The sequence below is a fragment of the Ursus maritimus genome, unplaced genomic scaffold (genome assembly GCF_017311325.1).
Source record: "Ursus maritimus isolate PB19 unplaced genomic scaffold, ASM1731132v1 scaffold_35, whole genome shotgun sequence".
Taxonomy (NCBI): domain Eukaryota; kingdom Metazoa; phylum Chordata; class Mammalia; order Carnivora; family Ursidae; genus Ursus; species Ursus maritimus.
Window position 1 is genome coordinate 24,617,277 of NW_024426119.1, and position 16,880 is coordinate 24,634,156.

Below are 16,880 nucleotides of genomic sequence, written 5' to 3' on the forward strand. Positions count from 1 at the left end.
GGAAATCTGAGCTCTCCAGTTAGAGATTTGTCACTAATCAGTCAGGTGACCTTGGGGAGTCTTAGAATTTTAGAGCACAAAAAGATCTTAGGGAAATTCTTCATTTTACAGACAAGGAAATGAGATTCCAGGAGGTCAACCTTAATTCAAGGTCATTTGGTGTATGCGGACAGGTCTAGAACTTCAGGTCTCATGATTTCCAGTGCAGTGCTCTTTCTGTAGAAAAATGTTCTCACTCCATCTCTGGGCCTCAGGTACCTCACATAAAATGAAGGGATTGACATGGCTCAGGGACCTAATCAGTGCACGGATGTGCTTTGTCCGGCTAGCATGGGGCTGTCAAGTCCTTCAATGTGAGTCCATGGGGTGGGTCATCAAGTCTCTGGTTTGACACAGACCCTGTCACTCCCATTCACCATTCTCTGTCATCTACTCGGCTCCTGTTTGCATGAGTTTAGAACCCTGGGCTAGAGGGTCTCTTAGATCCCTTCCAGTCTTGAACACGTCTGATCCTGAGTCTTCTCCCTTCATGCTTTTAGACAGCAGACAAAATTTCTAATGGGAACAGAGAATCTTTTGGACCGACTTTGTCCCTTTCTGGCAGGAATACCACCCATCAGATCAGAGAGGAGTGAGAAATTACAAAAGTTTAGTCATCTCAACCCAAAGAGGCCAAAATCTGACTAAAGGCAGCCTCAGCTTATTATAAATTTAACTCATAGAAAACCACCCGGCAAGATCAAGAGGTGAACCCCTTTGGGCTTAGGAATAAAGGGCCCCTTGTAGCTAAAACTCCACCCTTTCAGGGAGACCCCTGCATCACACATGCAGAAAGTATGTGAGGCTGGAACACCATGTTTTCTGGGATGGCGGTGTCCCAGTGGATCCAGTCTGAAGCTTAGGGCTGGGAGGAGCAATGTTGGCTACAGATATTGGCCTCAAATGAAACAATGACTATGCATGCTTCAGGGAATTTTACTAAGTATGAGATCACCCTGGCTGTGCTGGGCTTTCTTCACACAGCCTGTTATCTATAATTGGGGAGTTAGAAAAGGCAAGGACTTTAAATATCCCAGGGAGCCTATCCCCTGCCCTGCAGAGTGAAGCTCCTTCTCTCACTGTTCTATCCCCCTGCCCACAGAACACTGGCCTCAGATTCAGGGAGGCCTTTACCTCAAGTCATTCTGCAGCAGAAATGCACCTTGCTGCATGGTTTCCTCTGTCAAAGGATGTGTGTGGCTCAAGTGACAAAACATCAATTTTATTATACCTCATCTTCCTGATCTCTTCATTCCCCTATTTGCCCACTTATTCAACAAATATTTATTGAATATTTGCCTACCATGTACCAGACATTATTCTAGTGCGTAGGGTATGTGAATGAACAAATCAAGAAGTTCTTGTGCTTACGGTGCTTACATTCTATCTGTGCAATAGGTGATTTTTCTGGACGGATCCTAAAAAGATCTAAGGTTTTATGAGTACCTTCTTAGTTACCTGACAATCTCTTCAATGGCATTTTAAGGGATGCTGAGGGTCTGAGACACGTTTTCTTCACTCACTTTTCTCCTCACGTCCACAGTGGCTGTGCAGAGCAAAAATATGATTTCTCAGATTCTATGGCTCTTTTTTTCCCTCCAATCCTATAACCAATAGAGAGCCTCAAGGCTTAATTATCATAGCCTGAGCTCCCACTTTAGAATTCTGAATGCTGAAAATGAGCATTTTCAACCCATGCTTAAATCTAGTTTAAAGGCACTTCTTGGATCCCCATGTGAAAACTCAAGATGTCTATAAATGAAATGATCTTTCCACAACTAGCTATCCATCCTGGTTTTGATATCTCTGTCATCAATACCAGTTTTTTTTTTCTTTTCCTCTCATGTTCTCAGTGTAAAACCTTGTCTTCACTCACTTCTGATATCTCTGACACTCAGCTTATCTACTGACTTCTTTCGTCTTATTCCCCATGTCTGTTCATGTCTCTTCACTGTCACTCCCCCCCCCCCCCCCCAGCTCATTCTTGGGTGGGTACATCAGCCCCTGCCCCAATCTCTCCTGCAGGTGCACTCCAGACAAATGTACCTCAAACACAGCTTTCAGCTCCCCACTCCTGCTCCTATCAGACATCTAAATCCCTTGCCAGATTTCTGAGGCCCTTCATGACTCCCCTCTACTGATCCAACAGCTTTTTCCATTTTCCTATACATGTACTCTCTGCTTTTAGTCAGGTGAGTCTCTTAACGTTCCTCAAATGCACAAACTCATTCTGTTTATGTTCATGCTTTTTATTCTCAGCCAGGACAGCCTTCTCTTCTTTCCTCCCTTAGCCTAAATGGATCACACACCTGTTATTTGGAAAAACTCAAGTGTTACTTCCTCCATGGAACCTTCGCTGGCCAACGAAGAACCTTCTTCCTGTGGGCTTCCACAGGTCTATAGTTTGCCCATGGCATTTAGCAGTCATTTACATTAGTTGTTAAATGGTTTGTCCATTGTTTCTTATACTAAGATCATCTCTCCAATGAACCAAAGCTCCTTCGTGAGGAACTATAGACTGTGCTGTAACATATAGTCTATTGTACTATACTAGACCACACCACACTATACTATAAAATTTTGTGCCCAAGCTTTTAAGCCTAAGCTTTTTGGTTGATTGTATTTTGGGAGACTCTACCCACATTTCCCCCGTGAAATAGGATGCTATTGCACTTCATGGTCCCTTACACCATTTTGTGTCAAAGATAAATAAAAGTTGGTTTTTATTAAGAAAAAATAACTAGCCATGTTTAGCCTATCTTTGAAAATCCTTATTTATGTCCACAGTTATATGTTTTCAGGCACAGGGTTTATTCTGATTTCTTGGCCATTACTTTTATATTAAATTAAATCCCTCACTTTTTTTTTAATCCCCTACTTACCTGATCTCAAAGGAGACAAAAAATGTTAAGGGATATTAGAGAGGTTCGCGCACCTTCAAGGTAGGTGTTTTTTCTTTCAAAGAGCTAAGGTTTTATAACCATTTACATAGAAGAGAAGTCACTTTATGCCTGTCAACATGAAAAATAATTTGCTTCAAAGAAATGGGAATATGGTTGTTTATCCTCTGGCAATGTATGCAACTTTGAACTCAGTGAGCTAAAAATCTGTTCTTTTCAGAATATAAATCGACTGTCAAGAATCTGTGTACCAAATGATTATGCATTGCATATTTCTCTTAATTCATGCACACCATGCATTGTGTAACATTACCTCATATGCCGTAATCATGTGTCACATGCAAGATACATAAAATACATCATGAATGTCCCACTAGATATCAAAGCCATCCAAGTCTAATTAACTTATTTTACAGACTCTTTCTAGTTCTTGTCCCAGAACATACCAACATCAGAAATCAGAAGTCAGTCTAAATGTTTTAATACCTTACTGTAGTAAATCATTATATCTTCATTTGTTGTTCTTTGGCTATCTGTACATTTAGTCTGGATTTCTTTCAAGTGTACTTCTTGTTTTTTAATGTCATTTTAATGTGATTTAAAAAATGTTATAAACAGGGACCCCTTTTCATATTGAGTAAGTTCATGAACTGTGAATTATGCCATGTGGCTCATTTACCATTTTAATCATCTGTAGGTTTTTCAAGAGTCAGAAGTTTCTATCTTGTTTTACAACAGAGCAAAAATTATAGTCCTTTTAATTCAAGAGAATCCATAGGCCATAGGAAAATCTGCAGAAGAGAATAGAGTTGATTTTCTTCACAAGCCCCATGGACATATTGAAGTTCCTAGGCGTTTGGGATCTGCACTACCTCACAGAAAGGTAATACCCAGAATGTGGAGGGCACAGAAGGAAAGTACGTGGTGCAGCCTGGCCTCTGTTGCCTTTTCGGTGCAGGGTATTGTATCCACAGAGCTCAGACAAAAGAGAATATGAATTCGTGAATGTGCACTCTTCATCAAGGGCACAAGCCTTATGACCATGTGTCAAGAACAGTTATGTACCCCTCGCCTGCCTTGGAAGAAAGAGGAATTTTTCCTCTCAAGAAAACTTGCCACATTCAAACAAAAAGAGGTAAGAGTAAGAAGTAATCCTTACTCCTTAGAGGCCCTCATCCATTAATATTTTTAAAAGCAAGACCTTGTGCTTATTGAAACAGAACCCTCAGTAATGGGTTAAAACTTGTGGGTTCCAGCAATCCAAAGTTCTCAAGTTCGCTTGGATACCTGTTGCCATCAAGGAATCAGTGGCTGTGTCTCAGGGCTCCCCAGTCATCTTCCCTGGGGCAGCTGGCCGTTTCCATATTCATCCTGGTCAGGCCTGCTGGTAAGATCCCCAATCTCAGGGTGGAGGAAGCCCTGAGCCTTCCCAGAAGACCACAAAGGAAAGGAAAATGCTAAGAAATCTTGCCAACTTGGATTGTAATTTCAGCACTTTTATGACAAATTCTTGTAATGTTTACTCATTTTCCCATTTTTTTTTCCCAGAAAAGGGTATATCTCTGCCTCCCAGGGTTTGCAAGTAACGATGACACATTTTTGTAGCAGCTGTCATTAAACAATGCTTACTTTTCTCCTAGTTTTCATCATGAAGTTAGAATTCATTGAAGTGGGACATATGAAATATTGTTTTTCTGTGGTTTTAAGACCATATTGAAGCAGCGGCAATAAAGGAAATGGGTGGGGAATTGCTATTAACTCTATTGGACTTGAGTGTTCCCAAATTGAACACATTATCTTTCTAGAAAATTACTCTGAGCTCCCTAAATACTAAATTCCTTCTTTTTGCTCTCTCCAACTTTATCTCCTCTCTTTTGAACTCATCTGAAATGTGAATTATTTTTCCTGCTAAATGGCATAGAATAACTATGCTTTGCAAATAATAAGTAGTCAATAAATGTTCCAGAATGAAAGAAAATCAATTGTGGTTTTAACGGTCATGCCTAGGAGTGATGAATTCCAACAAATCATTCTTTTCCTACCCTTTAAAATAATGTTTACTTCTTTCTAATGCATATATGGTATAAATGAGAAAATAAAAGATCACTCAAAATTCCCTCATTACAATGATAATATTTTTTTGAAGATTTATTTATATTAGGGATGGGCGTGGAGGGGCAAATGGAGCGAATCCCAAGCAGACTCCCCACAGAGTGCAGAGCCCAGTGTGGGGCTCGATCCCAAGACCCCAAGACCACAGCCTGAGCCAAACTGAGAGTTGGGTGCCCAACCGACTGAGCCACCCAGGCGCCCCTACAATGATAATAATTTGATGTGTATTTTCTTTTGGCATATATATATTTACGTATATATATGTATATATAGAATTTATATATTTAACTTTCTATTATATAGTCAGTATTTTCCAAATTATTAAGGACATGATTTTTAATAGAAATATCATATAATAAATTCATATGATTCTGTCACCATGTGTTTAACTATTACCCTTTTGTTAGTCAACAAGATTGTTTTTAATATTTCAATATTGAGATGAGGATCCTGTGAATATTCTGATACAAAAAATCTGTTTTTTAGTTCTGAATGTTTCCTTAGGGTTGATTTTTGGAACTGAAATCACTAGGTAAAGGTAGATTGGCATGTTAAGACATTTTTATCATGGACAATTTAGAGCATGAGGAAAAGGGATAGAATGGCAAAGTGAACCTCATGCACCCGTCACTCAGCTTCACAATGATCAGTTTATGGTCAGTCTTGCTTCTCCACCACTGCCACCCACACTCCCCTTCCCCTCGGGGGGTATTCTGAAGCAGATACCAGGCATCTGGCCATTTGGTCCCAGAACTCACCTTTGACTTTTTCTCCTGGTCCCCCACAGCCAACTATCAGCAGCAAGTCACACTGCTTTTATCTCCCCAATATACTTTGTGCCTACTCCTCTCCATCTCTGTTGGCATCACTCCAGTTCAGGCCACCACTCTGTCTCACCTGGACAACCCCAATAATCTCCTGATTGGTTTCCCTGCTTCTACTCTTGCCCACTTATTCTAAAGGAAAGATCTAATACTTCTAATAATTATTTTAAGACCAATTAACAACTCATAATAAATTTGTCTAATTCTTTAAGTTTTTGTGTTGAACATGTTCTTTTTTCAAAGGATTGCAAAAAGTGTTCAGCCTGTTTCAAAGAGATCATTCTTGGTGTAACACCAACACGTAATCTCTTCATAGAGGAGGTGGGGGAAGGAGGGAGGGAGAGATGTAGGTATAGATACAGATATATTCAGGAATATATAGATGTAATTAAAATTATATATATATGTAAATTATGGAAACAGATATATAGTTAAAATCAGTCACTAAGTGACATCTAAAATTGGTATGTCTGGACATCTTCTAAAAAATCATATATATATATATTTTGATTTCAGTGGTTGAGGGATAGTTCTGCCTGGAGAGAAGAAGTTAAAGTAAATGAATTTTAATTAAAGTTTCTTCTAGCTAATAAGTTCTTTGAGTCTATGAGTTTTTTTTTTTTTTTTTTTTTTTTAAGTAGGCTCCACACCCAGCATGGAGTCCAGTGCACGGCCTGAACTCATGACCCTGAGATTAAGACTTGAGCCTGAGATGAAGAGTCAGACACTTAACTGACTGAGCCACCCAGGAGCCCCTATGGCATTTCTCAATGTAATATAAACACCCAGGTGAAAATTGAACAGGAAGAAGTGTATTGCTTTTGAAGACATGACAAAGATGAGCTATCAGGTTAAAGTCCAAGAAGAATTTAATAAAGTAAATAATAGTGATGCTTACCTACTTATTAAATACAATATGTCCACTTATATCTTGTCTGTCCTTCAGTTACTGAAGCCACTGTTGTCATGGAAAGTATTGGGGGACTGGGATATGGTAATTTATAACAGTCTGGAAATTTGATTATGCTGAGTCCTCAAGCTAGAAGATCCAGTCCGTCCATCCGTCCCTCCCTCCCTCCCTCCCTCCATTACTTCCTTGATCTCTTTCTCTCTCTCTCCCTCTCTCTTTCTGTGTTTCTGAGATAGAAAGCAGGAGTGAGGATGGGCAGAGGGAGAGAGAATCTTAAGCAGGCTCTACGTCTGGCACAGAGCCTGCTTCTTACAGGGCACTTCTGATCTCTCGGTCTCACCAGTCTGGGGCAACCCACTCCATGCAGACTCCTCCAGCTTCATGCAGATGTCGTGGCACAGCCTCTCCCTCAAGGCGGTCCCAGGGCTGCTTCATGCACCTCTCACCTCCTGCATACACTTTCTTCCCAGGAAAGCCCGTCCTAAGCCTGTACTTGGAGGAATGAGAGTTATTGCCTTGTGGGGCAAAACTTAATGGATCTATGCTCCTTCCTTTCCTTTCCTTTCCTAGGTCCGGCAGCCTCTACACGCCCCCTGGGTTCCTGCCTCATAGTATTCACACCCTCAGGTAATCCTCTCTCCTTGATTGTGGGCTGGACATAGTGACTATTCTAGAAACAGAATATGGCAATGGTGATAGAATGTCACTTCTGAGACTAGATTATAAAGAGACTGACTTCCATCTTGTTTGCCCTCTGTTGCTCTCTTTCTCCCTCTGGGTGTTTGGTTCTGGAGAAAGCAACCTGCCGTGTTGTGAGCCCTGTGGAGAGGCTCATATGGCAAGAACAGATGTCATCGACCAATAGCCAGTGAGGACATGAAGGCTGCAAACACCCGCCTGAGTGAAGATGGAGCAGATCCTCCCCCAATCCACCCCCAAGGGACCTTCATTGCACCTTGTCCCACCACTGCCCCAGCAGATATCTTGTTGCAGCCCTGCAGGGGACTCTGCCTGAGAGGCACTGGGCTCAGCTGCTCCTGGATTCCTGATCCACAGAAACTGTGCGATAATGAACGTGTTCTTTTAAATGGTGAATTTTTGGAGTGTAATGGAGCATCTGTAACAGAGCAATAGATAACAAATGCATCCTACACCCTACATCACCGCTCTTTCACTTCTGCTCCCTGGGCTCACATTCCCCACTGAAGTGCTCACAAATAGGATTTTGTCTCACGTGGCTTTCTGGGGAAACTTGGCTAGGACATATCTTCTTCATGTTCTCTGGTATTTACTTACTCGTTCTCTCTGTGATGTAGCAAGCCTCCTCTTATTTATTTATTTAGCCTAGAATAAGGTAGAGCCTTTTGATTTGCTCACTCCCCTCTTTTTTCAGCTCAGGATAATTTTCCTCAGTGGTATTTTTGGCTGTTATTTCTGTACCAGGTTTTCTCATTTCTCTCTTGGGAGCAGTAACAAGTTTTTGGCATCCATCTCCCTTTCCTGTCCTCCCTGCTTGTTATCTTCTCTCTCATCTCTCTCTCTCTGAAAATTTTCTCCCTTTGCATTCTGAAGTATGTTCTCATGTTGGTTTTTCACATTTCTGAATCAGTTTTCAATTAAGGTATTTCCATTACCAACTCCAAACAATAGTGACTTCTCGAATTGATGAAGACACCTTTTATGAAAAACGCTTAGATATTTTTAATTAAGTTTTACATTGCCCTTTGGTTGATAAATCTATTTTTGAGTTATAGAAGGTTCTGGTAATAGTCTAGAACCCTGAGGGACTCAGGAAACGGACAAATCAGTGCAGGACCAGGGGTGTGGTTATGACTTGCGGACAAGGTAAAGAGAGTGAAGTGGGGAGTGTCTTACCTTGCTTTAGTAACAAGCCCAACTGTATTATAATCAGCCTACATGTTTCCCATGAGAAGTGCCTGCCAGACAATACCATGTGCTCATGTGTTCCCCCGAGGCCGTACATTGCCTTTCTCTGATTTCTTATCTCCTTCAAAGCTACACTTAATATTCATTTGAATTAGGTTTCATCTATATCAGAATATTTAGGGTGGGACCACACTACCATGATTTATTCCAGGAATGGCCTTGGCAGTAAGCAAGCAGTGTCTTTATTTCACAGCTGGGAAAAACTGGTTCACAGAGAAGTTAAATAATTTATCCAAGATCAGAAATCTGGGGAAAGAGCAGAGAACTTTATAACATTCTCCAGTTTTCAGAAATTCATTTTAACAATTGCACTGCTTTGAAATCAGATAGTTACGAATTTTTTTTAAATTTAAATTCTGTCTTATTTTGGTGAAATTCTCAAAATTGGTCTTCAGTACATACAGTCTTCTATTTCTGTGATCTTTTTCTCCTTCCCTCTTCTTTCCATTTCTGCTTATCTGTAATATTTCAGCCAAGGATCCCTTATCAAAACCTGGTCTTAGCAAAGGAGCTGAATCTATACCCTTATACAAGAAAGGTATTTATTAATGTTTAAGATATTACTTCTCCCTATGAATTACAAATAAATGAATCATGTGGAATTTGGGGGACACAAAAAGTTAGAATGGAGGGTTGGAGAAACTGAAGTGAAGAGTAGGGAAACAAGTGTGGAAAAATTTCTTTTCTTGGCCCTTACAACTCAACATCTAGGTTCTACTTACTTCTCCTGTTGTTGGAATGTGCCTTGCAGTGACTAGCAGAATGTGCCAGGCAGAGTACATCAGGAATAGTTATCTTGCTTGCATATTAAAAAAAAAAGATTTTAAAAATTTTATTGTAATTTATTTATTTTTAGTAGGCTCCATTCTCAACGTGGAGCTCAATGCAGGGCTTGAACTCACGACCTTGAGATCAAGACTTGAGCTGATATCAAGAGTTGGACGCTTAACCGACTGAGCCACCCAGGTACCCATAAGACTTTATTTTTGGCAGCAGTTGTTTTTTTTTTTAAGATTTTATTTTTATTTATTTGAAGAGATAGAGACAGCCAGCAAGAGAGGGAACAGAAGCAGGGGAGTGGGAGAGGAAGAAGCACGCTCCCAGCAGAGGAGCCTGATGTGGGGCTCGATCCCAGACTGCCGGGATCACTCCCTGAGCCGAAGGCAGACGCTTAACGACTGCACCACCCAGGCGCTCCTGGCAGCAGTTTTAGATTCATAGAAAATTGAATGAGAAGCCCAGTTTCCATGTACCTCCTAACCCCCCAACTCCCCACAGCCTCCCTTACTACCAATATCCTATACCAAATTGAGATATTTGTTACAATTGATGAGCCTACATTGACATAATGATAATCCGCATAATAATTCTCCAAAGTCCATAGGTTATGTGAGGGTTCACTCTTCGTGTCATACATTCTCTGGGACTGGACAAATGTACAATGACGTGTATCCATCATTATAGTATCACAAAGAATAGTTTCACTGCCCTAAAATTCCTCTATGCTCCACCTATTCATCTCTCTTTCCTCTCTAAACCCTGGAAACCAGTGATCTTTTTACTGTCTCCATAGTTTTGCCTTTTCCAGAATGCCATATAGTTCGAATCCTATAGAATATAGCCTTTTCAGATTGACTTCTTTAACTCAGTAATAACATTGAAGATTTCTCCATGTCTTTCAATGGCTTGTAGCTTATTTCAATTTAGTGATAAATAATAATCCATTGTCTGGATGTACCATGGTTTATCCATTCACCCACCAAAGGACATTTGGTTGCTTCCAAGTTTTGGCCATTATGAATAAAGTTGCTGTAAACATTCATGTGCAGGTTTTTGTGTGGAGTAATGTTCCAAGTGGAGCATGATTGCTGCACTGTATGGTAAGAGTATGTTTAATTTTGTAAGGAACTGCCAAAACATCTTCCAAAGTGGCTGTACCATTTTACATTCCTACCAGCAATGAATGCAAGTTCCTGTTGCTCCACATCCTTATCAGCATTTGGTGTTGTCAGTGTTTTGGCCAGTCTGAGAGGTGGGTAGCTGTATCCTGTTGTTTTGACTTGCAATTCCCTAATGACAAATGATGTTTAGCATCTTTTCATTACGCTTATTTGCCATCCGTATATCTACTTTGGTGAGATGTCTGTTCAGGACTTACACCTATTTTTTAATTTGTTTGTATGTTTTCTTGCTGTGAAACTTTAGGAGTCTTTTGTATATTTTGGATAACAGTCTTCTATCAGATAGGACATATTTTCTCCTAGTTTGTGGCTTGTCTTCTCATTTTCTTGAGTCTTACCTTCTATACAGGTATCTTCCACTTTTTGAAAGTTTACATTACCCCACTTCACCTTTAGAAAAGACCAACATTAGTACCCACTTTCACTAACTGAAAGAAATCTTAGGATTTTTGCTCTTTTTTTTTTTAAGATTTATTCATTTATTTTAGCACACGAGTGTTGGGTGGAGGGGCAGAAGGAGAAAATCTTCAAGCAGACCCTCCCCACCCCCGGCTGAGCATGGAGCCCATCTTGGGGCTTGATCCCATGACCCATGACATCATGACCTGAGCTGAAACCAAGAGTTGGTCACTCAACAGACTGAGCTACCCAGGCACCCCTTAGGATTTTCGCTTTTATGAAAAAAGGCGAAAAACAAAAACAGTGTTCAGCGTTTGCTTTGTAGTAAGCCATTATAGAGGCAGCACACCCCCAGCAGCAACAGTGGTACTGCCAAACTCCTTTCCTGGGAACTACACCCAGCATCTCAGCATCAAGCTGCCGTAGCTTTGAAATGTGTCTGTGAGCATCTGTGCTTTATCTCAATTTATTTTGTGCATCTGCTAGCAAGATGTGTCCTGAAATATCAGAAAAGCCTAAGAAGTTATTTTTTGGGTCTGGGAATGCTCAATTTTTTTTCTGTATAAGTTAATGGTGATTGCTTCTTTGTTGTACACCGTTTCAGCTTTGGAGAAGTTTCATAGGAATACTCTACTTTCAGAGAAGGAGGGCAGCCTGTATATGAAAAAAATAGTTTCTTTTTCATGTTCATTTACTTATTGGTTTCTGAGAAGCAGCCAAAAGAGCTGAAGTGATGAGAAAAGAACATTATGTTCTGGTATCCATGGAGTAGGCAGGTCTAAAAAGGACAGTTAATTTCTGTTTCAGCTGCTGGATTGTATATATCTCATCACTAGAAGCTCTACAGAGATTAAGGAGTGGAGTATGTGCCATCTGGAACTGAGGCTTACCTAGATATTTCTTCTATATTCTTTGGAGCTTTCCGGCCTTGTTGGTCTTGGAAGTTACAGATCCCAAATCTGTGTCGATGTATCATATTGGCTGCAGGATTAGCCCTGTCTCACAGGGTTGCTTATCAATAAAACTAATTAGGTCCTCCAGTGTATAGTGATCTCATTGCGGTTCTAATTTGCATTTCTTTGATAACTAATGATATTGAACATATTTGCATGTGCTATTTATATAATCCTTTGTGAAATTTAAATATCGTGTTCATTTTTAAAAAATGGGTTGTTTTCTTATTGAGTTGTAGAAGTTCATTATATATTTTGATATAAGTCCAATGTCAGGTATCTGTTACGATTTCTCCCTTTGCCTTTTCTTAATAGTGTCTTTGATGTTTTTAGTTTTGATGAAGTCAACTCATCATTTTTTTTCCTTTGCTTTTGTTTTCCCTGTCTAAAAAGATCTTTGCCTAGCCAAAGATCACAGATATATTTCTCTATATTTTTAATCTAAAATTTTTAAATTTTTATCTTTTACATAGGTCCCTTTTAAGATTTTTATGTAGTGTTAGATAAAGTTCAAAGCTTACTTTTATCATATGGCTATCAGTTTTACAGCATCATTTATTGAGAAGACTGTCCTTTCTTCATTGATTTACCTTGGCACTTAGATAAAAAATCAATGGCTTGTATACAAGTGGGTCTGCTTCTGGACTCTCTAATTTATTTCATTGATCCATGAACTATCCTGTCACCAGGACCACAGTGTCTTGATTACTTAGTTATAGTGTAAGTCCTTTAACTTTGTGATTTGTTTCAAATGAACTGGTTCACCTAAATGTGTAGCTCCATTCCTCCCAGCTCCTTCCTCTTACAACTAAAAATTCTTTATCTGTATCCTTTAGGTTAAATCCTTGTGCATTTAACAGAACCATGAGCTTAGGAAGTCTCCGGAAGGTAGAAAAAAGAAGATGGGCTTCCTAGGGACCTCAGGACTTAAGGAAGAATAAGGTGGTGAGTTTCTGGGTTTCCCTACAGCCTCTCCTATATCTTGAACCAGGAGCTGCAGAAATCTCCAACCCAGACAGTCAGCAGGTACAGAAACAAACAGCTCCCAACCTTCCCCTGGCAAGTAAATAACAAGTAACTCTGTTCCCCCTGGCCAAAGTTTGGGAAAAGGATGGCCTAACAACAAAATATTTTAGGCAATGCCAGCCCTACTCCAAACACCAATGGAAAATACACACCTCTCTCCCCTACCCCACGAAAACACACTGTGTTCTTCAGTCCCTGCACTGGGTGTCAGCAGGGCCGAGTAGGAAGCTATTCTTCCATTTCCTGCCCAGTGGAAGCGCATGGTGCTCTGATTTCTACACCAGGGTAGTGTCTACAGAGTACAGTGGTCACCTGCGTCCGCATGCCCACCCAGAAGCCACAAGAAATAAGGAGGCAGTGCCAGTGACCACTAGGCTGAAAGGAGAGTTGGGGATTTCAATACCCCACTCTCAGCAATTGATAAAATTACTGAACAGGTAATTCCTTTGGCTATTCTTAGTCCTTTGTATTTTCCCTAAAAATTTGGAATCAGTCTTTCAATTTTTGAATAAAACTCTATTAGAATTTTAATTGGGATTATGTTTATAGGCTGTACATATCTAGGCCAACTTAAGAAGCACTGACTTACCAATATGGAGTCTTTCAATATATAAATTGATATCTTCCCATTTATTCAGGTCTTTAATTTATTTTAGTAATATTTTATGATTTTAGTGTATGGATATTTCACATTTTATTCAGTTTATTCCTAGTATTTCATATTTTTGATAGTTTTTTAAATGATTTATTTAACAAAAATGTGTTTATTTGGCCTCGGAAAGTATTTTTGTGGATATAGACTTTGGGACTAATGATTTTATTTGTTTCAGCACTCTAAAGATATTATTCCATATTTTTCTTGCCTTCATTGTTTCTGATAAGAGGTCAATATTCACTTGTGTCATTGTTTCCTGGTACATGATGTGTCATTTCTGTATCTCCTTTTAAGATTTTCTCTTCAGCCACCTGGGTGGCTCAGTCATTTAAGCGTCTGCCTTCGGCTCAGGTCATGATCTCAGGGTCCTGGGATCAAGGCCTGCATCAGGCTCCCCGCTCAGCGGGGAGCCTGCTTCTCCCTCTCCCTCTGCCTGCTGCTCCCCCTGCTCAGGTTCTCTCTCTCTGTAATATATTATAAAGATATATATAAATAAATAAAATCTTTTAGAAAATTTAGAAAATATATTTTCTCTTTATCTTTGCTTTTCAGCAGTATCAGCATAGTTTTCTTCATATTTATTCTTCTTGAGATTTTCTGATTACCTTCAATCAGTAAATATTACCTTCTCCAAAATAGGAAAATTTGTGGTCACTATTATTCAAAAATTTTTCTGGTCTCTTCTCTCTCTCTTCTCCTTACATAATTTCAAATACATGCATGTTAGACATTGATAAGGTAAATTCTTCAGGCTCTGTTAATTTTTTTCCAGTCTTTTTTCCTGTGATTTTTATATTGGATGAATTTCTACTGATTAATATTCAAGTTTCTTGACTCTATTCTCTGTCATCTCAATTCTGTTGTTAACCTCATCCAGTACATTTTTAGTTTCATATATATTTACCAGTTTTCAATTTTTTTTTTTGGTTCTTTGTTATAGTTTCTATTTCTCTGCCTTTTCATTATGGGCATGTTTTCCTTTACTTCACTGATCAGAATTAAAATACCTGCTTTAAAATTTCTTGTCTGCTAATTCCAACATCTGGAACATCTCAGGGTTTATCTCTACTGATTGTCTTTTCTCTTGAAAATTGCTTGCATTTTTCTGTTTCTTTGTGTTGAATATTTTGGATTGTATCCTGGACACTGTGAATTTTAAGTTGTGAAGACTTTCAATTTTATTGTATTTCTCCAGAGAGAGTTGTGATTTGTTTGATTTAACAGGCAATTAACTTTGCTGGGCTCAAACTATGGACTCCGTCTCTTGGGTAGTAGTTCAAATTGCAGCTCAGTTCCTGTATCCTTAACTGCGTTGGTTGCAGTCTGTCCACCTATGCAAATTGAAGGGTTTGGTAGATATATGGGATGAGTATATACACAAAATTTGTAGCTCCCCACCTCTGTGCTCTCCTTTTGGGATTCCACTCTCATTTCTTGCAACTGAGTTGCTCCAGACTTTGTATTCTTTTCTTTAGTCCTAAAAGACTGACTTTTCTCTTAAAGGTTTAGTCACCCTACACAATGCTGGTTGCAGTCTGTCTTCAGACTCAGAGTTGTAAGAAACAGAATATACACCGTGTGCCATTTTCTTCATTTAGGTGTCATTTTCCCTCCAGAACCTGCTTTTGTTCACGTTCCAGTCATTTAGATAATTTTGTTGTTATTATTGTTTGTTTAGTTTTTATGTTTTTTTTTTCCCTCCAGAGTTTATTGTTATGGTAGAAGGGTCCAATAAGAGGTTATTCAGCCAAACTAAAGGTAGAGTTCCCAACAGCATTGTTTAAAAAATTTTTTTAATCCATTTTACAATATTTTATTGTTTGCAAGTAGAATTATAATGATCTTTTTGTATAATGACCTGTGCCCTGTGCCCTTGCTGAATTTACTTTATTGTTGTAGTCACTTATTTGTGAATTTTTAGTATATTTTATATACACGATCATTTTGTCTGTGGCAGTTTTACTTCTCTATCTCCAGTCTGTATGTCTTTCATTTCTTTTTCTTACCTAATAACATTGGTTGCAACTCCCAGCACAATGTTGAATACAAATGGTGAGATCAATTATTCTCCCCTTGTTTGTTATTTAAAGGTAATGGTATTTTGTTTTTCACCATTAAAGGTGATGTTAGTGTAGTTTTTTTCATAGATCCCCTTCATCAGGACATTCCCTTATATTCCTAGTTTGCTGAAAGCTTTTATAATAGTTTGGTGTTTAATTTTGTTAAATGCTTTTTCTGTATCTCTTGAGACAAGCATATGGGTGTTATCTTTTAATCTATTAATATGGAGATTTACAGGGGCGCCTGGGTGGCTCAGTCATTAAGCGTCTGCCTTCAGCTCAGGGTGTGGGTGATCCCAGCGTTCTGGGATCGAGCCCTGCATCAGGCTCCTTTGCTGGGAGCCTGCTTCTTCCTCTCCCACTCCCCCTGTTTGTGTTCCCTCTCTCGCTGGCTGTCTCTATCTCTGTCAAATAAATAAATAAAATCTTTAAAAAAATAATTAAAAAAATAATGGAGATTTACAATGATTTTTCAAAAATATTTATTTATTTATTTATGTATTTATTTATTTATTTATTATGAGAGAAAGAGAGTGGGGGTAGGAGCACAGGGAGAGAAACTCAAGCGGGCTCCATGCTGAGTGCAGAGCCCAATGTGGGGCTTGATATCATGACTCTGAGGTAAGAACCTGAGCCTAAATCAAGAGTTGGATGCTCAACTGACTGAGCCACCCAGTTGCCCCTACATTGATTCTTTGAATGTCAAACCAACTTTACATTCTTGGGACAAACTCCACTTGTTCATAATACATTTTCCCTTCTATATATTGCTTGGTTCAATTTACTAAAATTTTCTTGAAGATTATTGTCCCCACAATTCTAAAGAATCTTGACCTGTCCTATATTTTCTTGTAATGTGTTTGTTTGGTATTTGCTCCTCTTTTTTTTTTTTTCTGAATGAGTTTTTGTAGGATTGTTAATATTTCTCTCATAAATGTTTGATAAAATATACCAATGAAGCTATTTGTACATGACATTTTCCTTGTGGGAATATTTTTAATTGTGAATTTAATTTATTTAATAGCTGTAAAGTCTCTTTAAGTTTTCTATTACTTACATATCAGTTTCATAATTTATGCCTTTCAAGAAATTTT